The sequence below is a fragment of the Athene noctua genome, chromosome 5 (assembly GCF_965140245.1).
Source record: "Athene noctua chromosome 5, bAthNoc1.hap1.1, whole genome shotgun sequence".
Lineage (NCBI taxonomy): Eukaryota > Metazoa > Chordata > Aves > Strigiformes > Strigidae > Athene > Athene noctua.
This window is the reverse complement of record NC_134041.1, coordinates 67911375-67938971: the sequence shown is the minus strand read 5'-3', so window position 1 is coordinate 67938971 and position 27597 is coordinate 67911375. Positions and strand designations below refer to the sequence as shown.

The window sequence follows — 27597 nt, the reverse complement described above, 5'->3', positions numbered from 1 at the left end:
CACCGTGTGGCGTTTGCCAGGCAGCGGCGGTGAGCGCGGGCGAGCGCCACCCCCCGCGCGAGCGGCGGCCGAGCGGCACGTCACTGCGCACACGCTCTCGAGGAACGGGCACGACGCTTGGCGGGGAGCAGCTGGAAGCCCCCGGGAACCCACGTGAAAGCGGCAACAAAACTATCCCTCGTGCTGCGCCACAGGGGCCGCGGCGGTAGCGAGGACTGCGCCGCGCTACGGGCGCCCACGAGCGGTGCGGCTGCCTGGCAGCCGAGTCTGCAGAACCTACAGCTCCTGGCACGCGCTGGCCAACGCGGCACGGCCGCCTGCACGCCCAGCGCTGTAAGACCCCGCATCCCAGCGTGACCCAGGGAACCAACGCGGCTGGCCAGAAACCCCACACGCCAGGACCACAGCTCCCGCTGGGTTGCGAGAGGCGGTTTTCTCTGCTTTCTGACCCTGCAGCAACACCGTTGCTCACCCCTCCGAACCCCCACCAGTGCACCCAGAAGCCTCACCACCGGCTCGGGGCAGCCCCTGCCACCACCTCCAACGCTGCCACCCTGCAGGCACCGCCATCCTCCCCAGGAGCTGCCAGCTGATGGCACGGCTCCACTCACCTTCTCCCTCGGTGCAGCCAGGGCCCAGCAATGCTCAGCGACTGCTCTGCTCCTCCCTTGGTTGACACCGACCCCTCCGACGGCTGCCTTGCTCTTAACAGCAGCACCCGCCCCTCCACCCGGAGCAAGCCCTTTACAGGGAGGGGCCGCTGCCATCAGCCTCACTGCCCACACCTGGGGCCCCTCCAGCCCCAGCCCACAGCTGGAGGCCATCACCCACCCCCACAGAGCATCATCACCCCTCCCAGCCCCTCACCTGGGGCAAAGGAAGCACAAAAGGCAGCCGGCAGCCAGCAAGTGTTTATTCAGTCACACACAGAACAAGTCCCAGAAGGGAGTGAGTCTGCTCCGGGGCTCAGGGCCCCTAATGCTGCCCCTGCCCCTGGCACACCTTGGCGCTTGTTCCCGGAGCCACGCTCCTCAGTCCAGCCGGGAACAGTCAGTCGGTTCCTGGAGCAACAAGCTGCAGGGCAGAGCTGGAAACTGCCAAACATGAGGAGAAAGATGCAGGACACAAGAAGACAGAAGAAAGGTGGCAGCTAGCTGACTAGTACAGGGGTAGAGAGAAAACAAGAGATGAGCAATGGGGCGGTGAGAGGATGGGGACAGGGAACCCAGCGTGGATATGCAGAAAAAAAAGCAGCAGGGAGAGAAGAAAACAGGCAGCAGAAAGAAGGAGGAGGAGCAGGACAGAAACCAACAAAGAAGGACGAGGAGCAGCATAGAGATGCAGAAAAAAAAAAAGCTGGGATGGGTGGCACAACAGACATGGAGGGGAAAAAAAAAAAGGGGGGGAGCAGGGAGCTAGACCAAGCAAGATGGAAGAAAGACCAAAAAGCTCCAGAGAACAGGGCACAGAGGGAGGAAAAAGCAACGGCGATGGGGAGTCAGGACAGCAAACCATGGGAAGGAACACAAAACAAATCACATCGCTACATGTGACAGGGCAGAGAAGGAAGAATTAGGAAACAGGGACAGAGACACAGAAAAAGAGAGACCTGGAGCCAAAAACTAATCCTGATGCATACAGAAAGAAGGGGGGTGGGGGTGGGGGGGTGTATTCTAAAACAGGGGAAACAGAGACAGAGAGATGGAGAAAAGACAAAAGCAACAGACTACAAGGCATCGAGAGAGGAATTACTGAATAGTAACAGAGCGCCAGCCAGAAACAGGCCACAAAGCAGCAAAGATCACAGGGGGTACGGGGCACAGAGGAAGGAATTCGCAAACCCGGCACAAGGAGCCAGACAGAGAGAGAGCGAGGCAAAAATTAAATGGTGAAAAGAGACAGACCGCAGGGCAGAGGGAGGAATTGATAAACAGGGACAGGGCACCCGACAGAGCATGATGGAGAACAGGGAAAAAAAAAAATAGCAGCAAGCTACAGGGAAGAGGGAGGAATTAAAGAACAGTGACTGGAAGACAGACAGCGACACATGGAGAGAGAGAAGACAAAAGAGCGATGGGCAACAAGATGGATAGGGAGGAAATGAAAAACAGCAGAAGGGAGTCAGCCAGAGAGAAAGACACCGAGGAAAAAGGCCAGACAGTCTATGAGGGACGGAGGTAGGAATGAAAAACGGGGGACAGGGAGCAGGAAAGAGAGAGATGGAGATCGCAGGGAATAGCAGCGGGTGCAGGAAGAAGAAAGGGGCATCAATAGGAACAGGGAGCTGGACAGAGAGGGATGGAGAAAGGCAACAAGAGCGGCAGGGTACAGGGCAGAGAAAGGGAAGACCTACAAGATGGGGACAGGGAGATGCTCCAAGCAAGACGGAAGATACAGGTGAGCAAAAAAAGTTGAGCAGCACCAGAAAGAGAGGAGTCTAGGAGAAAGACAGGGAGGGACCAGGCCACACAAGAGGGATGAGAGGGGCCCAAGAGCTCGGGACTTACTGCAGTTCTCCGCGCTGCCAGGAGAATTTGACAGGTCAGACTCCTCCTTCTGTTTGCCTTCTCCCTTCCTCTTCTACAGCTCCAGGTGCCTGGCTGTCCTCCACTTATGAGAATATGTAGGTGTCTCACAGCTCTTACGAGATGAGGCCTGCTAGACACAGAACCTCATTCAATCACACACTACGTGCAGGAGTAGGACAGAGGAAAGAGAGAGAAACCGAGAAGTGAGGAGCAGAACGGAAGGATCGAGAGAGAAATGGACTGAGGAGTGATGCAAAAGGTACAGAACAAGCAGTCAGAAGTGCAGACAGAAAAAGAAAAGGGAGCAGCAAGACAAGAGAGAGAAAGTGAGAGAGAAAGGGGGAGCAAGGCAGAAGAAAAGAAAGAAAAGATATAGAGAAGAAGAAAAAAAAAATCACAGCATGGGAAAGAGAAGGGCGGGAAGGGACTGGGACATACAAGGGGGGCGACAGGGCCCCGAGGGCCCGGGACTCACCGCGGCTCTCGCTCCCGGCACTGCCGGGAGAACTGGACAGGTCAGATGCTTCTTTCTCCTTCCTTCCTCCTGCCCCTCCTCTTCTTCTGAAACTCCACTCGCCCGGCTGACCTCCCCCTAAAAGAATACGCGGGTGTCTCTCGGCTCTTACAAGACGTGGCTTCCGACACACGCAGCCTCGCTCGCTCGCTCGCTCCGCGGCCGTTCCGCGCCTGGGTCCGGCCCGCTGCGGACTGTGCAGAGGGCTCCTCGCTCACCCGGAGAGGCAGGCGCTCTCCTCCTGCAGGGCGAGGCGGCTGCTGCCCACATGCCCTTGACGTTCTCCTTCCTTCCCTTTCTCCGGCCCCTCCAGCTCCAGCCGCGGCGGCTCCCGCCCCGCTGCCCACGGCCGGGAAGGCTCGGCTCCGCCCGTCCCTTCTGGCCCCCGAGCCGTGAGAAGCGCCAGGCCGGGCAGAGACACCCCACGCCAGCCCGAGCTGGGCGCAGCCGGCGGCATCCCCGGGGCAGGAACGGACACGCGCGGCCCCAGCGCGGCCTCGGGAGGGGGCACGGAGGCGGCAGGGACCCTTATTGCCGCGGACCGGACCGGCCGCAGCCCCAACACTCACCTCCGCCGCGCACGCGCACTCCCGGGAGACGCCGCCGCCGCGCATGCGCACCCCCGGGCCGGGGGCACACCGCGTCTCGGGGAGCCGCGGGCAGCCCGCGGGAAACCGCCACAAAACCGCGTCTCGGGCCGCGCCGCGGGGCCGCGCCGGTACCGAGGGCTGTGCCGTGCCGCGCGCGCCCGCCAGCGCCGCAGCTGCGGGGAACCGAGAGCGCAGAAACTGCAGCTCCCGGCGTGCCCCGGGGAGCCAACATGGCCGACCGGAAGCCCCCTGCACCTGACTACGGCTCCCGCCGCGCCGCCCGCGCACCCGGAAGCCCGGCCGAGCGCAGCCCCGCGCGGCTCCGGGCAGCGCCGCCGCCGCCCGGCCCCGACGCGGAGCGGCCTCCGCCCCCGGTCCCGCCGCACCTTTCCCCGCAGCCGCCCGGCCCCGCTCCTGCCTCGGCTCGCACCGGCTCCTCCTCCAGCACCGGCCCCGGACAGGGAGGGGTCGCTGCCTGCAGCCTCCCTGCCCGCCCCTGCGGCTCCTCCGGCCCGGCCCACGCTCCCCCCCCCCCGGTAACTATAGCGACCAGCACCGTTAATAAACGCCGGAGATGCCCGTCGCTCCTCCGAGCTCGCGCTCTATGGGCCGCCGGTCCTCCGGTCGCGGGGCCGCCGCCGCGCACGCGCACTCCGGGGGCCGCCCGGCGCAGCCGCACGCCGCAGGTCGCCTCTCCCCGCCGGGGGAACCTTCCCCGGGCAGCGGGAGCAGCCGCTGGGCGAGACCGCTCCGGTGCGCGGGCCGACGGGACCAACGCTGCCAAATCTTATAACCCCCCGGAGAGGGAGGAGCTCCGGCACGGCCGCAGCGCAGGGCAGCGCAGTCTCGCCTTGTGACCCAGAACTCAGCGGGGTGACCGAAGTGTCGGTCAGAGCAGCCTCAGGGCTCTTCGGACGGGTGGAAGGGGGAGGAAAGCCTGTGACAACGCGACACGGGAGCGCAGAGTTGTTTTAAGGACGAAACAGCGTAACTTCGGTCCCTGGGAGACCAGTACAGTAACTATTAAAAGCACACGTATTGTTAGATATTTTTCCTAAACTCACATTTATCCAATTTAGTTTTTCAAATCCTGGTGATAGCAGAAATAGTTTTTTAAAAAAACCCAGATAAATCCAGGAACATTTCTGCCCGCGTTCAGCCGCTCTTCTGGAGCGTACGCTAGGAGCTGGAGAACCCGAGCAAGCTGTCTGATTATATTTACGGCAGCTCTGGCCCCGACAGCTCCCCCGTCCGTCCCCTTGCCAGGAACTAGCGCCGCGGCGGCTACAGCTCAGCCCAAAGCCAAACCGACACCGACCTCGGCTCTGGAAAGCGCCACCTCATCTCCCCCCGTTTTGCTGATTAGGGATATCAATTCAACTCAGACACCGGAGTGAAAGGAGCAGGCGTATTTTATTAGAAATAACTAAATAACAGAAGAATATGGAAAACACGCAGTCAGGAAAGACGGAATAGTGCACTCACACAGACAGGAAAATACAGGGTAACGCATCAAATCCTGACTGCCTGAGAGAGAGGGAACAGCGATTAAAAAAGATCCCTCAGCACCTGCACCCGTTGCCATCACCCAGACCCGCAGGCAGCCCCGGTTACAGCGAGGGTTTGCAGAGCCTTTCCCGGCAAGTGGGAAACCCTACGCGGTGCGTCCACCCGTAGGTGAGGCCTCCAAAGTCGCTGTGAGCGGGTCCACCCTTCTATACCCCAAAATCGGCAAGCCAGAAGAGCTGGCACCTTGGTTTGGAGCGGAAATATCTGGTTTCAATCTCACATTAGATTCCCCCGGAGCCTGGCCAGGGCTCAGGGGAGAAGCTAAGGGAGCTCCTCTGCTTACCCAGGCAGACTAGGTGCAAGGGCTCACGTCAGGCCACAGGGCCAGACTACGGTCTCCACGACCCGGTTATTTTATCCCCACACAAAGAAAGATAAATGTACATTCAAGAGAGCCACGTCTTCCACACCTGTTTCACTAACGATGACATACTGAGTGAGCAGCTTCGGCTCAGGGCCTGTTGTTCAGGCTTCGATACTTCCACTTTTTACATCGGAATAGGTGGTTGGTTATCACTTAGTAAAATACCTGTTAGCACAATGGTTAACAGTTACAAAATACACAGGACTCGTCTACAAGTCAACTCTGGCTTGGCCCTATTGTCCAAGCCTTAGCGCTTCACCCCGAGAGTCCCCTTGCAAGCAGCCAGGACCAACACACGCCGCAAACATTCCAGCGGCTGCCAAAGGTTAAAATCCCACGCGCAGCGCCACGTGGCAGGCAGCGGTTAAAGCCGAGTTGGGCAGAAAAGGAGCTAAATGGGGAACACGCAGTTGGAGAAAGCATCTGATTGAGTACTTGCTCACGAGGCAAAGAAAACATCCCCAAAGGGGCAGGGACGCTGGAGGCGACCACAGCCCAGGTGACAGGGAGATCCCCTGCCCAGGAGGGCTTTCTCTCGCCTCTTTGCCGGACCGCTGCCGCTACTCCTCCCGCTCGCTCTTGCCTCGCAGGTCCTTCTGCACGCGGTGGATGTCTCTCCCTTCTTCTCCACGACCAACTGCTGCAAGAGCAGGAGAATGCCATCAGGTCTGAGAGCGACGACGGTCCTGGGTGAGAGCTGGCCACAGCACCACCTGAACACCGGCCGCCCTCACACAGCCCTATACCCCCGCCCCCCCGAAAAAACCTCACAGATCGGCTTTTCTTACCCAATCGGTGCTCCGGTGCTGCCACACGTGGAGTCGCGGCGGGCGCTGGAGCTGGGCTCGGAGTCGGGCACTCTGGGCAAACGGAGCTGGGCATGCAGAGCGGCGGCCACCGAGGCTGCGCCCCTGCTTACAGGGGGCTCGAGCCGCTGCCGGGACTGCAAAGTGCCCGGGACTGCAGGGCACGGGCCAGGCCCCGACTTACAGGGCAGCCCCGGTCCCAAAGGCCCACGAGGCCCCTCCTCTCCGCTACAGGGGCACCCTGACCCGCACCCCGCTAACAGGGCCGCCACCCCACGCAAGGCGCCAGCCAAGCACTATCGAGAGTGCTGGGCGCTGTCTGCCCTGAAGGCAGGTGAATCGGCAGCAGCGGCCCTTTCCCAAGAGGTTCTGGGGGCTGGGGAAGCAGAACTTCCCGAGGGGGGTTCCTCATCGCTTGGGAGAAGCTGCCGCGTCACTGCGGAGCAGCTGGTTGCAAGGGGCTGGCGGCTGAGGCCCACCCGTGCTGCCTGTCCCCCTAAATCTCCCCCTGCCCTGCCGTACCCCTGTCCCCTCTCCCTCTATGCTTTAAGCCCCCAGGCCGCCGGGCACCACCAGGTGAGAAAATGGGGTCTGAGGCGGCTCAGGCCGGGGCAGGGGGCAGGAGGGAGGGCCAGGGGCCAGAGCACGCTGAGGGAAGGTCCCTCAGGCGGCCAGCTTCCCCGTCGTCCAGGCAGAGGAGCTGGCGCCCGACCGCGCCATCCTTCCAGGCACCAGCTCCCGGAGAAGGAAGAAGGAAGAGGCATCCGTGGCCTGCGGAAGAAACTACGAGGCGAGGGCAAGCGAGAGGAGGAGCGGCACGCTGAAACCGGGGAAAGAGAAAGGGGCTGCGGGCAAAGGGCCCTCCCTGTCCCACGGCTGCTGTGGGACAAGAGCATCCTGGGCGCTTTTGGGAGGGTCTCGAGGACTCTGGGGCAGGTACTTGGCTCAGGGCCGTTCCCTGCGTTTCTAGAGGCTACCGCGGTTCTCGGTGAAGGGGACACAACTGCCGAGCCTTTGCCCTCGAAGGCCGGGGGCCGCAGACGCCCGCTCGCTACCCGCTCCTCCTGCCGAGGGCGGGGGACGGGCACAACCCTGCTTACAGGGCCGTCGGGTCAGAGGGCTCCACGGCTCGTGGCACTCGCCCCGAGTACGGGGCCGGCACGCTGGCAGGTCGCCAGCAGGACAGGCAGCCACCCAGGCCCAGAGAGCGGGCGGGTCACGCGTCGGCCGTGCTACGACCGCGCGGCTTGGCTCCGTCCTTGGAAAGGAGGGGCCAGCCGGGACTCGCCCTCCGCTCGCGGGCTCAGCGGGGACCGACCCCCTGTTGCTGCACGGAGCCCCTCTTTCCCTCCCGGGAAGTTTAAGCTAAGTACGCTGCAGCGATTTCAACAGGGGCCTAAACAAGAAGCTCCTTCACTCGCTCACTCGCACCGACGCGGACACAGGCAGGCACACGGACACGGACAGGGGGAAAGAAAACTTCCCAGGAGAGAGAGCGAGCTCTGTGCAGCCAATGTCTGGGGAGCCGTCCCCTCCCGCGAGCAAGAGAGCAGAGCCTCGGACCTGTCCCCCCGGACGCACGGAGCCCAGAGGGACTCAACGTGCCACGGGCCTTCGCGGGGGACCAAGGGACAAGTGCCGCGACGCGCCCCGACTCCAGGGGGTCACGCTGGCCAGGCCGCCAGCAGGCAGAAGGCCGCCAGGGCCGGGGAAACAGCCCTCCCCTGCCTACAGGGCGGGCTTGGGGGCCAGAGAGCCCCATTTGCCCCTCGGTGCGGGGACGGTGCCGCTCTCTCCTTACAGGGTCGCCCCTCTCTCCGGGCAGCCAAACCGTCGGGGCAAGGGGGCAAAAGGCCAGAGACCCGAGCCCTGCTTACAGGGAGGTCACCCGGCGCAGCGCCGGCCAGGACACCAAAGGTGCCGGCAACGGTGCCGTGGGGAGGCCCCTTTGCCCTGAGCTCCCCCCTCTCCCCCCAGCCCTCTCTTCAGCCCGCCGCTCCTCCTCTCCCTCGCTCTGGCCTCGCAGCTCCTTCACGATGCCTTGTCTTGCTTCTCGAGGAGCTGGTGCTCGGAAGGAAGGCGCAGCCAGGCGCCAGCTCCCCCACCCGGAGGACAGAGCAGAGGCCCCGGCCCCGCTGCCAGGCCCCCCCCCGCGCCCAAGTTACAGGCCGGCCGGCCTGGCTGCGGCTCACCACCACGGCGCGCTTTAGGAGCTCCGCTTCCCGCCCCGGCCGCAGAGACGGCGCCGCTCACCCCCCTTAGAGGGTTGCCACCTGCCCGGCAGCCTGACCACGGGGTGACGTGGCAAAAGGCCGGCAAAAACCCAAAGACCCGAGCCCTGCTTACAGGGGGGTCACCCGGCACAAAGCCGGCCAGGGCACCGAAGGTCCTGGCGACACGCTGGTGCGACCACAGCCCCGGTGACAGGGAGGTCCCTTTGCCCAGAGTGCCCTTCTCCTGCCTCCTCTTGCTGCCCAGACTTCCTCCGCTCTTGGCCTGCAGCGGTACAGGACGGAGACCTCCACGCTGCTCCGCTGCCTGCTGCAAGGGCAGGAGGATGCCGTCAGGTCCGAGAGCGATGCTGGTCCCCGGCGAGAGCTGGCCACAGCACCACCCGAACCCCGGCCGCCCTCCCACCACCCACCCCGCGAAAAAACCTCGCAGATCGGCTTTCCTCACCCAGTCGGTGCTCCAGTGCTTCGTGCAGGGACCGTGACAGGCTCTCATCTGCAATGGGCTCCTGGCAGCGTCCGGCGGCTCCTGGCAGCGTCCGTCAGGGCCTGGACCCTCCTCAGCCCCTGAGGTGATGGCGGTCCCTCCTCATGCAGCTCCAGTCCCCCCCCATGCGCCCTGACGCAGGTCTGCTGCCCCTCCTAGGCGACGGCACTGGCCCCCCACCCTGCAGCAGCTTTGATCCCCTGCCAAGGTGGCTCCAATCCCTCGGCCCCGAGTCGATCCATTTCTTGCTGAGGCAGCGCCGACTTGCGCTCCCCTTTCCCTCAGGCGGCCGCTCCGCCCCTCACAGCGGCGCTTTGCCCAGAGCGCGCTTCTCTTTCTTCCGCTTGCTGCCCAGACTTCCTTCGCTGCTCCTCCTGCTAACCCTTGCCTTGCACGGCCTTCCGCATGCGGTGGATGTCTCTCCCTTCTCCACCACCAAGTGCTGCAAGAGCAGGAGGGTGCCGTCAGGCCTGAGAGGGACGACGGTCCCCGGCGAGAGCCTGACACGGCACCACCCGAACCCCGGCCGCCCTCCCACACCACTATTCCTCTATACCCCCCCCCAAAAAAAAAAACCTCACAGATCGGCTTTTCTTACCCAATCGGTGCTCCGGTGCTGCCACACGTGGAGTCGCGGCCGGCGCTGGAGCTGGGCTCGGAGTCGGGCACTCTGGGCAAATGGAGCTGGGCATGCAAAACGGTGGCCACCGAGGCTGCGCCCCTGCTTACAGGGGGCTCGAGCCGCTGCCGGGACTGCAAAGTGCCCGGGACTGCAGGGCACGGGCCAGGCCCCAACTTACAGGGCAGCCCCGGTCCCAAAGGCCCACGAGGCCCCTCCTCTCCGCTACAGGGGCGCCCTGACCCGCACCCCGCTAACAGGGCCGCCACCCCACACAAGGCGCCAGCCAAGCACTATCGAGAGTGCTGGGCGCTGTCTGCCCTGAAGGCAGGTGAATCGGCAGCAGCGGCCATTTCCCAAGAGGTTCTGGGGGCTGGGGAAGCAGAACTTCCCGAGGGGGGTTCCTCATCGCTTGGGAGAAGCTGCCGCGTCACTGCGGAGCAGCTGGTTGCAAGGGGCTGGCGGCTGAGGCCCACCCGTGCTGCCTGTCCCCCTAAATCTCCCCCTGCCCTGCCGTACCCCTGTCCCCTCTCCCTCTATGCTTTAAGCCCCCAGGCCGCCGGGCACCACCAGGTGAGAAAATGGGGTCTGAGGCGGCTCAGGCCGGGGCAGGGGGCAGGAGGGAGGATAGAGGGCCGGGGGCCAGAGCACGCTGAGGGAAGGTCCCTCAGGCGGCCGGCTTCCCCGTCGTCCAGGCAGAGGAGCTGGCGCCCGACCGCGCCGTCCTTCCAGGCACCAGCTCCCGGAGAAGGAAGAAGGAAGAGGCATCCGTGGCCTGCGGAAGAAACTACGAGGCGAGGGCAAGCGAGAGGAGGAGCGGCACGCTGAAACCGGGGAAAGAGAAAGGGGCTGCGGGCAAAGGGCCCTCCCTGTCCCACGGCTGCTGTGGGACAAGAGCGTCCTGGGCAACTCTGGGAGGGTCTCGAGGACTCTGGGGCAGGTACTTGGCTCAGGGCCGTTCCCTGCGTTTCTAGAGGCTACCGCGGTTCTCGGTGAAGGGGACACAACTGCCGAGCCTTTGCCCTCGAAGGCCGGGGGCCGCAGACGCCCGCTCGCTACCCGCTCCTCCTGCCGAGGGCGGGGGACGGGCACAACCCTGCTTACAGGGCCGTCGGGTCAGAGGGCTCCACGGCTCGTGGCACTCGCCCCGAGTACGGGGCTGGCACGCTGGCAGGTCGCCAGCAGGACAGGCAGCCACCCAGGCCCAGAGAGCGGGCGGGTCATGCGGCTTGGCTCTGTCCTTGGAAAGGAGGGGCCAGCCGGGACTCGCCCTCCGCTCGCGGGCTCAGCGGGGACCGACCCCCTGTTGCTGCACGGAGCCCCTCTTTCCCTCCCGGGAAGTTTAAGCTAAGTACGCTGCAGCAATTTCAACAGGGGCCTAAACAAGAAGCTCCTTCACTCGCTCACTCGTACCGACGCGGACACAGGCAGGCACACGGACACGGACAGGGGGAAAGAAAACTTCCCAGGAGAGAGAGCGAGCTCTGTGCAGCCAATGTCTGGGGAGCCGTCCCCTCCCGCGAGCAAGAGAGCAGAGCCTCGGACCTGCCCCCCCGGACGCACGGAGCCCAGAGGGACTCAACGTGCCACGGGCCTTCGCGGGGGACCAAGGGACAAGTGCCGCGACGCGCCCCGACTCCAGGGGGTCACGCTGGCCAGGCCGCCAGCAGGCAGAAAGCCGCCAGGGCCGGGGAAACAGCCCTCCCCTGCCTACAGGGCGGGCTTGGGGGCCAGAGAGCCCCATTTGCCCCTCGGTGCGGGGACGGTGCCGCTCTCTCCTTACAGGGTCGCCCCTCTCTCCGGGCAGCCAAACCGTCGGGGCAAGGGGGCAAAAGGCCAGAGACCCGAGCCCTGCTTACAGGGAGGTCACCCGGCGCAGCGCCGGCCAGGACACCAAAGGTGCCGGCAACGGTGCCGTGGGGAGGCCCCTTTGCCCTGAGCTCCCCCCTCTCCCCCCAGCCCTCTCTTCAGCCCGCCGCTCCTCCTCTCCCTCGCTCTGGCCTCGCAGCTCCTTCACGATGCCTTGTCTTGCTTCTCGAGGAGCTGGTGCTCGGAAGGAAGGCGCAGCCAGGCGCCAGCTCCCCCACCCGGAGGACAGAGCAGAGGCCCCGGCCCCGCTGCCAGGCCCCCCCCCGCGCCCAAGTTACAGGCCGGCCGGCCTGGCTGCGGCTCACCACCACGGCGTGCTTCAGGAGCTCCGCTTCCCGCCCCGGCCGCAGAGACGGCGCCGCTCACCCCCCTTAGAGGGTTGCCACCTGCCCGGCAGCCTGACCACGGGGTGACGTGGCAAAAGGCCGGCAAAAACCCAAAGACCCGAGCCCTGCTTACAGGGGGGTCACCCGGCACAAAGCCGGTCAGGGCACCAAACGTCTTGGCGACACGCTGGTGCGACCACAGCCCCGGTGACAGGGAGGTCCCTTTGCCCAGAGCGCCCTTCTCCTTCCTCCTCTTGCTGCCCAGACTTCCTCCGCGCCTCGTCCCGCTCCCTCTTGGCCTGCAGCGGTACAGGACGGAGACCTCCACGCCGCTCCGCAGCCTGCTGCAAGGGCAGGAGGATGCCGTCAGGTCCGAGAGCGATGCTGGTCCCCGGCGAGAGCTGGCCACAGCACCACCCGAACCCCGGCCGCCCTCCCACCACCACCACCATCCCCCCTCCCCGCGAAAAAAACTCACAGATTGGCTTTCCTCACCCAGTCCATGCTCCAGCACTTCCTGCAGGGATGTCTACGACGGGCGCTTTTCTCCTCCGGGCTCCTGGCCGCGTTCAGCGAGGCTTGGACCCTCCACCGCCCCTGAGGCGATGGCCGTCCCTCCTCAGGCAGCTCCAGTCCCCTCTCACCGGTCCTGAGGAAGCTCCGCTCCCCCACCCCCCGCCGTTGACGACACTCCCCCCGCCAGGTGATGACACCACCCCACTTCCCCCCACCAGGCGACGACACTGCTCCCCCCCCCTCCCCCGCCGAGGCGACGACACTGCTCCCCCCCCCTCCCCCGCCGAGGCGACGACACTGCTCCACCCCCCCCCCCGCCGAGGCGACGACACTGCTCCACCCCCCCCCCCGCCGAGGCGACGACACTGCTCCACCCCCCCCCCCGCCGAGGCGACGACACTGCTCCCCCCCCCTCCCCCGCCGAGGCGACGACACTGCTCCCCCCCCCTCCCCCGCCGAGGCGACGACACTGCTCCCCCCCCCCGCCGAGGCGACGACACCGACCCCCTCTCCAAGGCGCCTCCCGTCCCGTCCCCCCCCCCCTGTTCCCAAGTCGATCCGGTACTTCCCCAGGCAGGTTCGACTCCTGCTCGCCCCTTCCCCGGGCAGGTCCCCCTCAGGCGACCGCTCCGCCCCTCACAGCGGCGCTTTGTTCAGAGCGCCCTTCTCTTTCCTCTTGCTGCCCAGACTTCTTCCGCTGCTCCTCCCGCTCGCTCTTGCCTCGCAGGTCCTTCCACACGCAGTGGACATCTCTCCCTTCTCCGCCACCAGCTGCTGCAAGGGCAGTAGTGTGCCGTCAGGTCTGAGAAGGACGCCTGTCCCCGACGAGAAGTGCCCACAGCACCACCCGAACCCCGGCCGCCCTCCAACCCCCCCTTCCCCCCCGAAAAAAACCTCACAGATCGGCTTTTCTCACCAGAGCCGGTGCTCCAGCACTTCCTGCAGGGACGACTGCGCCGGGCACTCGTCTGCTCCAGGCACCTTGCCGCGCCTGGCGGGTCCAGGACTCTCCTGAGCCCCTCAGACAATGGCGCTCGCCCCCCCACAGGCGACTCGGGTCCACCCCCGCCCGCCCCGAGCCGAGCCGAGCCGATGAGGTCCCCGCCGAGGCGGCGCCGATCGCCGAGCAGCCTTTTCCGGGGGCGCCGCTCCCGCTCCTCTCAGGCGGCCGCGCGGCGCCTCACTGCTGCGCGCGCCGTTCCCGCCCTTCGCCTCAGGCGGCCGCGCGGCGCCTCACTGCTGCGCGCGCCGTTCCCGCCCTTCGCCTCAGGCGGCCGCGCGGCGCCTCACTGCTGCGCGCGCCGTTCCCGCCCTTCGCCTCAGGCGGCCGCGCGGCGCCTCACTGCTGCGCGCGCCGTTCCCGCCCTTCGCCTCAGGCGAAAGCTCCGCCCCTCACGTCGGCGCGCGGCGTTCCCGCCCGCCGAAAGCGTCGGGGGCGTGCCGCCGAAAGCGTCGGGGGCGTGCCGCCGAAAGCGTCGGGGGCGTGCCGAAAGCGTCGGGGGCGTGCCGAAAGCGTCGGGGGCGTGCCGAAAGCGTCGGGGGCGTGCCGAAAGCGTCGGGGGCGTGCCGAAAGCGTCGGGGGCGTGCCGAAAGCGTCGGGGGCGTGCCGAAAGCGTCGGGGGCGTGCCGAAAGCGTCGGGGGCGTGCCGAAAGCGCCGGGGGCGTGCCGAAAGCGCCGGGGGCGTGCCGAAAGCGCCGGGGGCGTGCCGAAAGCGCCGGGGGCGTGCCGAAAGCGCCGGGGGCGTGCCGAAAGCGCCGGGGGCGTGCCGAAAGCGCCGGGGGCGTGCCGAAAGCGCCGGGGGCGTGCCGAAAGCGCCGGGGGCGTGCCGAAAGCGCCGGGGGCGTGCCGAAAGCGCCGGGGGCGTGCCGAAAGCGCCGGGGGCGTGCCGAAAGCGCCGGGGGCGTGCCGAAAGCGCCGGGGGCGTGCCGAAAGCGCCGGGGGCGTGCCGAAAGCGCCGGGGGCGTGCCGAAAGCGCCGGGGGCGTGCCGAAAGCGCCGGGGGCGTGCCGAAAGCGCCGGGGGCGTGCCGAAAGCGCCGGGGGCGTGCCGAAAGCGCCGGGGGCGTGCCGAAAGCGCCGGGGGCGTGCCGAAAGCGCCGGGGGCGTGCCGAAAGCGCCGGGGGCGTGCCGAAAGCGCCGGGGGCGTGCCGAAAGCGCCGGGGGCGTGCCGAAAGCGCCGGGGGCGTGCCGAAAGCGCCGGGGGCGTGCCGAAAGCGCCGGGGGCGTGCCGAAAGCGCCGGGGGCGTGCCGAAAGCGCCGGGGGCGTGCCGAAAGCGCCGGGGGCGTGCCGAAAGCGCCGGGGGCGTGCCGAAAGCGCCGGGGGCGTGCCGAAAGCGCCGGGGGCGTGCCGAAAGCGCCGGGGGCGTGCCGAAAGCGCCGGGGGCGTGCCGAAAGCGCCGGGGGCGTGCCGAAAGCGCCGGGGGCGTGCCGAAAGCGCCGGGGGCGTGCCGAAAGCGCCGGGGGCGTGCCGAAAGCGCCGGGGGCGTGCCGAAAGCGCCGGGGGCGTGCCGAAAGCCGAGATACAGGAGCAGGGGCGGCCTGAGCTCGGGCACAGCGTAGAGGCGGGATTACCAGGAGGGAGGGAAATGGGCAGGCAGGCACATGGAGCGGCAGACAGGCTCGCCGAGGATAACAATGCCTGGGAACTGGCCAGAGAAAGCTGTGGGCAAAAAGAGACCCCAAAGCCGATCTGAAACAAGAACTGAACAAGGAAAATAACAGCGCTAGGTTACAGGAGAGAAAGGGAGGATGAAACAAAGGAAGGAGAGAGAGCAGGACCAAGCATCTGGAAGAAAGAAAAAGGGAGAGCTAGAAGAAGACACAAGAGGGAGTGGGAGCAGGAACGAACGAGAGCAGAAGTACAGGGAAGAAAAAACCAACAAAAATCATAGCAGCATGGGATAGAGAGGGGGCCAGGGGACAGCCCAAAACGTCCAAGAGGGGCAACAGGGCCCGAGGGTCCGCGACTCACCGCAGCTGTCGCTCTCAGCGCTGCCAGGAAAAATTTGCCAATTCAGACCCTTCTTTCTCCTTCTCTCCTCCCTTCCTTTTCTGGAGGTGCAGTCGCTCAGCTGCCCTCCACCTCAAAGAACACGCGGGTGTCTCTCGGCTCTTACAAAACGCAGCTTCCTGCACGTGTGGCCTCGCTCGCACGCTGCGCGGCCGTACCGCGCTCTGGGTGACGCGCACGGACCCTGATCGCACGCTGGCGGTCCGGCCCGCTGTGGACTGTACAGAGGGCTCCTGCCTCGCCCAGAGAGGCAGGCTCTCTCTTCCTGCAGTGGAAGGCAGCTGCTGCCCACATGCCCTTGATTTTCTTCTTTCCCTTTCTCAGGCCTCTGCAGCTTCAGCTGTGGCAGCTCCTGTCCACAGCCAGAAAACGTCCCAGGGGCCTGTCCCTTCTCACCTCTCTGCTGCGAGGAGCACAAGGGCAGGCAGAGAACCCCACACAGTTCTGAAGTGGGTCCAGTCGACAGCATCCCCAGGGAAGGAACAGGCAAGCGCGGCCCCGGTGAGGCCTCTGGGAGAAGGTGAAGCGACTGCCGTTATTCCCGTAGATCGCCCCTGGCCGGAGCCCCCCTTCCACAGGGGCTCCTGCGGAGGCGCCAAGGGCCGGCTTGCCGCCATCCCCGCGGGGCTCGGGGGTGACCTGGGGCTACGGGACGGGATTCAGGGTAGAGGTGCGAGACCTGGGGCCAGGACACGGTGCGGGCAAGGCCAGTGCCAGCTCAAGGGGAGCTCTGGCAAGCTGGGGAGGCACCCGGCACCAACCCCCGGGGGACACCCATCTTCTTCCCCTCTGCCTTTGTCCCAGCCCTCGGGTAACTCCCTGGGGCTCCCCCGGCCCGGTTCACCTCCAGGAGAGCCGAGGCCTGACACAGCAGGCGGTGTGAAGCTTCCTGCCCCACCGCTGCCGTGTGGCCAGCGGGCAGGAGGGGCCCCCACACCTGCCAAAGGGGCGGGCCGGCCTCACCGGCGGCCTCGGCCCTCGCCCACCACCAGGAATCACGCCCAGCAAGCCTCACGCTGCGGCAGCAGGAAGGCGGCTCTGGCGGTGCCGCACACCTGTGCGGGGCCGGCGCTGCAGTCCTGCCCTTCGCGCACCGAGCACCCGCCGGCAGCGTGACGTGGGGCGGCGGCGGCATTTCCTTACCAGGAGGGGGCACCGAGCGTGGCCGCACCCCCCCACGGGCATCGGAGCATCGCACTAACGTTGCTGGCGGGCGGCAGCGTGGGGCACGGGGCCACCTCTGTGTCGCCCACCGACAGCACCGTGTGGCGTTTGCCAGGCAGCGGCGGTGAGCGCGGGCGAGCGCCACCCCCCGCGCGAGCGGCGGCCGAGCGGCACGTCACTGCGCACACGCTCTCGAGGAACGGGCACGACGCTTGGCGGGGAGCAGCTGGAAGCCCCCGGGAACCCACGTGAAAGCGGCAACAAAACTATCCCTCGTGCTGCGCCACAGGGGCCGCGGCGGTAGCGAGGACTGCGCCGCGCTACGGGCGCCCACGAGCGGTGCGGCTGCCTGGCAGCCGAGTCTGCAGAACCTACAGCTCCTGGCACGCGCTGGCCAACGCGGCACGGCCGCCTGCACGCCAAGCGCTGTAAGACCCCGCATCCCAGCGTGACCCAGGGAACCAACGCGGCTGGCCAGAAACCCCACACGCCAGGACCACAGCTCCCGCTGGGTTGCGAGAGGCAGTTTTCTCTGCTTTCTGACCCTGCAGCAACACCGTTGCTCACCCCTCCGAACCCCCACCAGTGCACCCAGAAGCCTCACCACCGGCTCGGGGCAGCCCCTGCCACCACCTCCAACGCTGCCACCCTGCAGGCACCGCCATCCTCCCCAGGAGCTGCCAGCTGATGGCACGGCTCCACTCACCTTCTCCCTCGGTGCAGCCAGGGCCCAGCAATGCTCAGCGACTGCTCTGCTCCTCCCTTGGTTGACACCGACCCCTCCGACGGCTGCCTTGCTCTTAACAGCAGCACCCGCCCCTCCACCCGGAGCAAGCCCTTTACAGGGAGGGGCCGCTGCCATCAGCCTCACTGCCCACACCTGGGGCCCCTCCAGCCCCAGCCCACAGCTGGAGGCCATCACCCACCCCCACAGAGCATCATCACCCCTCCCAGCCCCTCACCTGGGGCAAAGGAAGCACAAAAGGCAGCCGGCAGCCAGCAAGTGTTTATTCAGTCACACACAGAACAAGTCCCAGAAGGGAGTGAGTCTGCTCCGGGGCTCAGGGCCCCTAATGCTGCCCCTGCCCCTGGCACACCTTGGCGCTTGTTCCCGGAGCCACGCTCCTCAGTCCAGCCGGGAACAGTCAGTCGGTTCCTGGAGCAACAAGCTGCAGGGCAGAGCTGGAAACTGCCAAACATGAGGAGAAAGATGCAGGACACAAGAAGACAGAAGAAAGGTGGCAGCTAGCTGACTAGTACAGGGGTAGAGAGAAAACAAGAGATGAGCAATGGGGCGGTGAGAGGATGGGGACAGGGAACCCAGCGTGGATATGCAGAAAAAAAAGCAGCAGGGAGAGAAGAAAACAGGCAGCAGAAAGAAGGAGGAGGAGCAGGACAGAAACCAACAAAGAAGGACGAGGAGCAGCATAGAGATGCAGAAAAAAAAAAAGCTGGGATGGGTGGCACAACAGACATGGAGGGGAAAAAAAAAAAGGGGGGGAGCAGGGAGCTAGACCAAGCAAGATGGAAGAAAGACCAAAAAGCTCCAGAGAACAGGGCACAGAGGGAGGAAAAAGCAACAGCGATGGGGAGTCAGGACAGCAAACCATGGGAAGGAACACAAAACAAATCACATCGCTACATGTGACAGGGCAGAGAAGGAAGAATTAGGAAACAGGGACAGAGACACAGAAAAAGAGAGACCTGGAGCCAAAAACTAATCCTGATGCATACAGAAAGAAGGGGGGTGGGGGTGGGGGGGTGTATTCTAAAACAGGGGAAACAGAGACAGAGAGATGGAGAAAAGACAAAAGCAACAGACTACAAGGCATCGAGAGAGGAATTACTGAATAGTAACAGAGCGCCAGCCAGAAACAGGCCACAAAGCAGCAAAGATCACAGGGGGTACGGGGCACAGAGGAAGGAATTCGCAAACCCGGCACAAGGAGCCAGACAGAGAGAGAGCAAGGCAAAAATTAAATGGTGAAAAGAGACAGACCGCAGGGCAGAGGGAGGAATTGATAAACAGGGACAGGGCACCCGACAGAGCATGATGGAGAACAGGGAAAAAAAAAAATAGCAGCAAGCTACGGGGAAGAGGGAGGAATTAAAGAACAGTGACTGGAAGACAGACAGCGACACATGGAGAGAGAGAAGACAAAAGAGCGATGGGCAACAAGATGGATAGGGAGGAAATGAAAAACAGCAGAAGGGAGTCAGCCAGAGAGAAAGACACCGAGGAAAAAGGCCAGACAGTCTATGAGGGACGGAGGTAGGAATGAAAAACGGGGGACAGGGAGCAGGAAAGAGAGAGATGGAGATCGCAGGGAATAGCAGCGGGTGCAGGAAGAAGAAAGGGGCATCAATAGGAACAGGGAGCTGGACAGAGAGGGATGGAGAAAGGCAACAAGAGCGGCAGGGTACAGGGCAGAGAAAGGGAAGACCTACAAGATGGGGACAGGGAGATGCTCCAAGCAAGACGGAAGATACAGGTGAGCAAAAAAAGTTGAGCAGCACCAGAAAGAGAGGAGTCTAGGAGAAAGACAGGGAGGGACCAGGCCACACAAGAGGGATGAGAGGGGCCCAAGAGCTCGGGACTTACTGCAGTTCTCCGCGCTGCCAGGAGAATTTGACAGGTCAGACTCCTCCTTCTGTTTGCCTTCTCCCTTCCTCTTCTACAGCTCCAGGTGCCTGGCTGTCCTCCACTTATGAGAATATGTAGGTGTCTCACAGCTCTTACGAGATGAGGCCTGCTAGACACAGAACCTCATTCAATCACACACTACATGCAGGAGTAGGACAGAGGAAAGAGAGAGAAACCGAGAAGTGAGGAGCAGAACGGAAGGATCGAGAGAGAAATGGACTGAGGAGTGATGCAAAAGGTACAGAACAAGCAGTCAGAAGTGCAGACAGAAAAAGAAAAGGGAGCAGCAAGACAAGAGAGAGAAAGTGAGAGAGAAAGGGGGAGCAAGGCAGAAGAAAAGAAAGAAAAGATATAGAGAAGAAGAAAAAAAAAATCACAGCATGGGAAAGAGAAGGGCGGGAAGGGACTGGGACATACAAGGGGGGCGACAGGGCCCCGAGGGCCCGGGACTCACCGCGGCTCTCGCTCCCGGCACTGCCGGGAGAACTGGACAGGTCAGATGCTTCTTTCTCCTTCCTTCCTCCTGCCCCTCCTCTTCTTCTGAAACTCCACTCGCCCGGCTGACCTCCCCCTAAAAGAATACGCGGGTGTCTCTCGGCTCTTACAAGACGTGGCTTCCGACACACGCAGCCTCGCTCGCTCGCTCGCTCCGCGGCCGTTCCGCGCCTGGGTCCGGCCCGCTGCGGACTGTGCAGAGGGCTCCTCGCTCACCCGGAGAGGCAGGCGCTCTCCTCCTGCAGGGCGAGGCGGCTGCTGCCCACATGCCCTTGACGTTCTCCTTCCTTCCCTTTCTCCGGCCCCTCCAGCTCCAGCCGCGGCGGCTCCCGCCCCGCTGCCCGCGGCCGGGAAGGCTCGGCTCCGCCCGTCCCTTCTGGCCCCCGAGCCGTGAGAAGCGCCAGGCCGGGCAGAGACACCCCACGCCAGCCCGAGCTGGGCGCAGCCGGCGGCATCCCCGGGGCAGGAACGGACACGCGCGGCCCCAGCGCGGCCTCGGGAGGGGGCACGGAGGCGGCAGGGACCCTTATTGCCGCGGACCGGACCGGCCGCAGCCCCAACACTCACCTCCGCCGCGCACGCGCACTCCCGGGAGACGCCGCCGCCGCGCATGCGCACCCCCGGGCCGGGGGCACACCGCGTCTCGGGGAGCCGCGGGCAGCCCGCGGGAAACCGCCACAAAACCGCGTCTCGGGCCGCGCCGCGGGGCCGCGCCGGTACCGAGGGCTGTGCCGTGCCGCGCGCGCCCGCCAGCGCCGCAGCTGCGGGGAACCGAGAGCGCAGAAACTGCAGCTCCCGGCGTGCCCCGGGGAGCCAACATGGCCGACCGGAAGCCCCCTGCACGTGACTACGGCTCCCGCCGCGCCGCCCGCGCACCCGGAAGCCCGGCCGAGCGCAGCCCCGCGCGGCTCCGGGCAGCGCCGCCGCCGCCCGGCCCCGACGCGGAGCGGCCTCCGCCCCCGGTCCCGCCGCACCTTTCCCCGCAGCCGCCCGGCCCCGCTCCTGCCTCGGCTCGCACCGGCTCCTCCTCCAGCACCGGCCCCGGACAGGGAGGGGTCGCTGCCTGCAGCCTCCCTGCCCGCCCCTGCGGCTCCTCCGGCCCGGCCCACGCTCCCCCCCCCCCGGTAACTATAGCGACCAGCACCGTTAATAAACGCCGGAGATGCCCGTCGCTCCTCCGAGCTCGCGCTCTATGGGCCGCCGGTCCTCCGGTCGCGGGGCCGCCGCCGCGCACGCGCACTCCGGGGGCCGCCCGGCGCAGCCGCACGCCGCAGGTCGCCTCTCCCCGCCGGGGGAACCTTCCCCGGGCAGCGGGAGCAGCCGCTGGGCGAGACCGCTCCGGTGCGCGGGCCGACGGGACCGACGCTGCCAAATCTTATAACCCCCCGGAGAGGGAGGAGCTCCGGCACGGCCGCAGCGCAGGGCAGCGCAGTCTCGCCTTGTGACCCAGAACTCAGCGGGGTGACCGAAGTGTCGGTCAGAGCAGCCTCAGGGCTCTTCGGACGGGTGGAAGGGGGAGGAAAGCCTGTGACAACGCGACACGGGAGCGCAGAGTTGTTTTAAGGACGAAACAGCGTAACTTCGGTCCCTGGGAGACCAGTACAGTAACTATTAAAAGCACACGTATTGTTAGATATTTTTCCTAAACTCACATTTATCCAATTTAGTTTTTCAAATCCTGGTGATAGCAGAAATAGTTTTTTAAAAAAACCCAGATAAATCCAGGAACATTTCTGCCCGCGTTCAGCCGCTCTTCTGGAGCGTACGCTAGGAGCTGGAGAACCCGAGCAAGCTGTCTGATTATATTTACGGCAGCTCTGGCCCCGACAGCTCCCCCGTCCGTCCCCTTGCCAGGAACTAGCGCCGCGGCGGCTACAGCTCAGCCCAAAGCCAAACCGACACCGACCTCGGCTCTGGAAAGCGCCACCTCATCTCCCCCCGTTTTGCTGATTAGGGATATCAATTCAACTCAGACACCGGAGTGAAAGGAGCAGGCGTATTTTATTAGAAATAACTAAATAACAGAAGAATATGGAAAACACGCAGTCAGGAAAGACGGAATAGTGCACTCACACAGACAGGAAAATACAGGGTAACGCATCAAATCCTGACTGCCTGAGAGAGAGGGAACAGCGATTAAAAAAGATCCCTCAGCACCTGCACCCGTTGCCATCACCCAGACCCGCAGGCAGCCCCGGTTACAGCGAGGGTTTGCAGAGCCTTTCCCGGCAAGTGGGAAACCCTACGCGGTGCGTCCACCCGTAGGTGAGGCCTCCAAAGTCGCTGTGAGCGGGTCCACCCTTCTATACCCCAAAATCGGCAAGCCAGAAGAGCTGGCACCTTGGTTTGGAGCGGAAATATCTGGTTTCAATCTCACATTAGATTCCCCCGGAGCCTGGCCAGGGCTCAGGGGAGAAGCTAAGGGAGCTCCTCTGCTTACCCAGGCAGACTAGGTGCAAGGGCTCACGTCAGGCCACAGGGCCAGACTACGGTCTCCACGACCCGGTTATTTTATCCCCACACAAAGAAAGATAAATGTACATTCAAGAGAGCTACGTCTTCCACACCTCTTTCACTAACGATGACATACTGAGTGAGCAGCTTCGGCTCAGGGCCTGTTGTTCAGGCTTCAATACTTCCACTTTTTACATCGGAATAGGTGGTTGGTTATCACTTAGTAAAATACCTGTTAGCACAATGGTTAACAGTTACAAAATACACAGGACTCGTCTACAAGTCAACTCTGGCTTGGCCCTATTGTCCAAGCCTTAGCGCTTCACCCCGAGAGTCCCCTTGCAAGCAGCCAGGACCAACACACGCCGCAAACATTCCAGCGGCTGCCAAAGGTTAAAATCCCACGCGCAGCGCCACGTGGCAGGCAGCGGTTAAAGCCGAGTTGGGCAGAAAAGGAGCTAAATGGGGAACACGCAGTTGGAGAAAGCATCTGATTGAGTACTTGCTCACGAGGCAAAGAAAACATCCCCAAAGGGGCAGGGACGCTGGAGGCGACCACAGCCCAGGTGACAGGGAGATCCCCTGCCCAGGAGGGCTTTCTCTCGCCTCTTTGCCGGACCGCTGCCGCTACTCCTCCCGCTCGCTCTTGCCTCGCAGGTCCTTCTGCACGCGGTGGATGTCTCTCCCTTCTTCTCCACGACCAACTGCTGCAAGAGCAGGAGAATGCCATCAGGTCTGAGAGCGACGACGGTCCTGGGTGAGAGCTGGCCACAGCACCACCTGAACACCGGCCGCCCTCACACAGCCCTATACCCCCGCCCCCCCGAAAAAACCTCACAGATCGGCTTTTCTTACCCAATCGGTGCTCCGGTGCTGCCACACGTGGAGTCGCGGCGGGCGCTGGAGCTGGGCTCGGAGTCGGGCACTCTGGGCAAACGGAGCTGGGCATGCAGAGCGGCGGCCACCGAGGCTGCGCCCCTGCTTACAGGGGGCTCGAGCCGCTGCCGGGACTGCAAAGTGCCCGGGACTGCAGGGCACGGGCCAGGCCCCGACTTACAGGGCAGCCCCGGTCCCAAAGGCCCACGAGGCCCCTCCTCTCCGCTACAGGGGCGCCCTGACCCGCACCCCGCTAACAGGGCCGCCACCCCACACAAGGCGCCAGCCAAGCACTATCGAGAGTGCTGGGCGCTGTCTGCCCTGAAGGCAGGTGAATCGGCAGCAGCGGCCCTTTCCCAAGAGGTTCTGGGGGCTGGGGAAGCAGAACTTCCCGAGGGGGGTTCCTCATCGCTTGGGAGAAGCTGCCGCGTCACTGCGGAGCAGCTGGTTGCAAGGGGCTGGCGGCTGAGGCCCACCCGTGCTGCCTGTCCCCCTAAATCTCCCCCTGCCCTGCCGTACCCCTGTCCCCTCTCCCTCTATGCTTTAAGCCCCCAGGCCGCCGGGCACCACCAGGTGAGAAAATGGGGTCTGAGGCGGCTCAGGCCGGGGCAGGGGGCAGGAGGGAGGATAGAGGGCCGGGGGCCAGAGCACGCTGAGGGAAGGTCCCTCAGGCGGCCGGCTTCCCCGTCGTCCAGGCAGAGGAGCTGGCGCCCGACCGCGCCGTCCTTCCAGGCACCAGCTCCCGGAGAAGGAAGAAGGAAGAGGCATCCGTGGCCTGCGGAAGAAACTACGAGGCGAGGGCAAGCGAGAGGAGGAGCGGCACGCTGAAACCGGGGAAAGAGAAAGGGGCTGCGGGCAAAGGGCCCTCCCTGTCCCACGGCTGCTGTGGGACAAGAGCGTCCTGGGCAACTCTGGGAGGGTCTCGAGGACTCTGGGGCAGGTACTTGGCTCAGGGCCGTTCCCTGCGTTTCTAGAGGCTACCGCGGTTCTCGGTGAAGGGGACACAACTGCCGAGCCTTTGCCCTTGAAGGCCGGGGGCCGCAGACGCCCGCTCGCTACCCGCTCCTCCTGCCGAGGGCGGGGGACGGGCACAACCCTGCTTACAGGGCCGTCGGGTCAGAGGGCTCCACGGCTCGTGGCACTCGCCCCGAGTACGGGGCCGGCACGCTGGCAGGTCGCCAGCAGGACAGGCAGCCACCCAGGCCCAGAGAGCGGGCGGGTCACGCGTCGGCCGTGCTACGACCGCGCGGCTTGGCTCCGTCCTTGGAAAGGAGGGGCCAGCCGGGACTCGCCCTCCGCTCGCGGGCTCAGCGGGGACCGACCCCCTGTTGCTGCACGGAGCCCCTCTTTCCCTCCCGGGAAGTTTAAGCTAAGTACGCTGCAGCGATTTCAACAGGGGCCTAAACAAGAAGCTCCTTCACTCGCTCACTCGCACCGACGCGGACACAGGCAGGCACACGGACACGGACAGGGGGAAAGAAAACTTCCCAGGAGAGAGAGCGAGCTCTGTGCAGCCAATGTCTGGGGAGCCGTCCCCTCCCGCGAGCAAGAGAGCAGAGCCTCGGACCTGTCCCCCCGGACGCACGGAGCCCAGAGGGACTCAACGTGCCACGGGCCTTCGCGGGGGACCAAGGGACAAGTGCCGCGACGCGCCCCGACTCCAGGGGGTCACGCTGGCCAGGCCGCCAGCAGGCAGAAGGCCGCCAGGGCCGGGGAAACAGCCCTCCCCTGCCTACAGGGCGGGCTTGGGGGCCAGAGAGCCCCATTTTCCCCTCGGTGCGGGGACGGTGCCGCTCTCTCCTTACAGGGTCGCCCCTCTCTCCGGGCAGCCAAACCGTCGGGGCAAGGGGGCAAAAGGCCAGAGACCCGAGCCCTGCTTACAGGGAGGTCACCCGGCGCAGCGCCGGCCAGGACACCAAAGGTGCCGGCAACGGTGCCGTGGGGAGGCCCCTTTGCCCTGAGCTCCCCCCTCTCCCCCCAGCCCTCTCTTCAGCCCGCCGCTCCTCCTCTCCCTCGCTCTGGCCTCGCAGCTCCTTCACGATGCCTTGTCTTGCTTCTCGAGGAGCTGGTGCTCGGAAGGAAGGCGCAGCCAGGCGCCAGCTCCCCCACCCGGAGGACAGAGCAGAGGCCCCGGCCCCGCTGCCAGGCCCCCCCCCGCGCCCAAGTTACAGGCCGGCCGGCCTGGCTGCGGCTCACCACCACGGCGCGCTTTAGGAGCTCCGCTTCCCGCCCCGGCCGCAGAGACGGCGCCGCTCACCCCCCTTAGAGGGTTGCCACCTGCCCGGCAGCCTGACCACGGGGTGACGTGGCAAAAGGCCGGCAAAAACCCAAAGACCCGAGCCCTGCTTACAGGGGGGTCACCCGGCACAAAGCCGGCCAGGGCACCGAAGGTCCTGGCGACACGCTGGTGCGACCACAGCCCCGGTGACAGGGAGGTCCCTTTGCCCAGAGTGCCCTTCTCCTGCCTCCTCTTGCTGCCCAGACTTCCTCCGCTCTTGGCCTGCAGCGGTACAGGACGGAGACCTCCACGCTGCTCCGCTGCCTGCTGCAAGGGCAGGAGGATGCCGTCAGGTCCGAGAGCGATGCTGGTCCCCGGCGAGAGCTGGCCACAGCACCACCCGAACCCCGGCCGCCCTCCCACCACCCACCCCGCGAAAAAACCTCGCAGATCGGCTTTCCTCACCCAGTCGGTGCTCCAGTGCTTCGTGCAGGGACCGTGACAGGCTCTCATCTGCAATGGGCTCCTGGCAGCGTCCGGCGGCTCCTGGCAGCGTCCGTCAGGGCCTGGACCCTCCTCAGCCCCTGAGGTGATGGCGGTCCCTCCTCATGCAGCTCCAGTCCCCCCCCATGCGCCCTGACGCAGGTCTGCTGCCCCTCCTAGGCGACGGCACTGGCCCCCCACCCTGCAGCAGCTTTGATCCCCTGCCAAGGTGGCTCCAATCCCTCGGCCCCGAGTCGATCCATTTCTTGCTGAGGCAGCGCCGACTTGCGCTCCCCTTTCCCTCAGGCGGCCGCTCCGCCCCTCACAGCGGCGCTTTGCCCAGAGCGCGCTTCTCTTTCTTCCGCTTGCTGCCCAGACTTCCTTCGCTGCTCCTCCTGCTAACCCTTGCCTTGCACGGCCTTCCGCATGCGGTGGATGTCTCTCCCTTCTCCACCACCAAGTGCTGCAAGAGCAGGAGGGTGCCGTCAGGCCTGAGAGGGACGACGGTCCCCGGCGAGAGCCTGACACGGCACCACCCGAACCCCGGCCGCCCTCCCACACCACTATTCCTCTATACCCCCCCCCAAAAAAAAAAACCTCACAGATCGGCTTTTCTTACCCAATCGGTGCTCCGGTGCTGCCACACGTGGAGTCGCGGCCGGCGCTGGAGCTGGGCTCGGAGTCGGGCACTCTGGGCAAATGGAGCTGGGCATGCAAAACGGTGGCCACCGAGGCTGCGCCCCTGCTTACAGGGGGCTCGAGCCGCTGCCGGGACTGCAAAGTGCCCGGGACTGCAGGGCACGGGCCAGGCCCCAACTTACAGGGCAGCCCCGGTCCCAAAGGCCCACGAGGCCCCTCCTCTCCGCTACAGGGGCGCCCTGACCCGCACCCCGCTAACAGGGCCGCCACCCCACACAAGGCGCCAGCCAAGCACTATCGAGAGTGCTGGGCGCTGTCTGCCCTGAAGGCAGGTGAATCGGCAGCAGCGGCCCTTTCCCAAGAGGTTCTGGGGGCTGGGGAAGCAGAACTTCCCGAGGGGGGTTCCTCATCGCTTGGGAGAAGCTGCCGCGTCACTGCGGAGCAGCTGGTTGCAAGGGGCTGGCGGCTGAGGCCCACCCGTGCTGCCTGTCCCCCTAAATCTCCCCCTGCCCTGCCGTACCCCTGTCCCCTCTCCCTCTATGCTTTAAGCCCCCAGGCCGCCGGGCACCACCAGGTGAGAAAATGGGGTCTGAGGCGGCTCAGGCCGGGGCAGGGGGCAGGAGGGAGGATGGAGGGCCGGGGGCCAGAGCACGCTGAGGGAAGGTCCCTCAGGCGGCCGGCTTCCCCGTTGTCCAGGCAGAGGAGCTGGCGCCCGACCGCGCCGTCCTTCCAGGCACCAGCTCCCGGAGAAGGAAGAAGGAAGAGGCATCCGTGGCCTGCGGAAGAAACTACGAGGCGAGGGCAAGCGAGAGGAGGAGCGGCACGCTGAAACCGGGGAAAGAGAAAGGGGCTGCGGGCAAAGGGCCCTCCCTGTCCCACGGCTGCTGTGGGACAAGAGCGTCCTGGGCAACTCTGGGAGGGTCTCGAGGACTCTGGGGCAGGTACTTGGCTCAGGGCCGTTCCCTGCGTTTCTAGAGGCTACCGCGGTTCTCGGTGAAGGGGACACAACTGCCGAGCCTTTGCCCTCGAAGGCCGGGGGCCGCAGACGCCCGCTCGCTACCCGCTCCTCCTGCCGAGGGCGGGGGACGGGCACAACCCTGCTTACAGGGCCGTCGGGTCAGAGGGCTCCACGGCTCGTGGCACTCGCCCCGAGTACAGGGCCGGCACGCTGGCAGGTCGCCAGCAGGACAGGCAGC

General features: G+C 65.2%; 2 long non-coding RNA genes across 2 annotated transcripts; both read right to left on the bottom strand.

Moving 5' to 3' along the window:
• Positions 1 to 951: 951 nt before the first annotated feature.
• LOC141960473 (uncharacterized) lies at positions 952 to 3239 on the bottom strand. The gene is made up of 3 exons (XR_012633647.1): positions 3004 to 3239; positions 2508 to 2658; positions 952 to 1094 (listed from the first exon to the last, which is right to left on the bottom strand). It is a non-coding gene; the product is annotated as an uncharacterized LOC141960473 (long non-coding RNA).
• Positions 3240 to 17638: 14399 nt separating this feature from the next.
• Positions 17639 to 20075, bottom strand: LOC141960472 (uncharacterized). The gene is made up of 3 exons (XR_012633646.1): positions 19691 to 20075; positions 19195 to 19345; positions 17639 to 17781 (listed from the first exon to the last, which is right to left on the bottom strand). It is a non-coding gene; the product is annotated as an uncharacterized LOC141960472 (long non-coding RNA).
• Positions 20076 to 27597: the final 7522 nt, after the last annotated feature.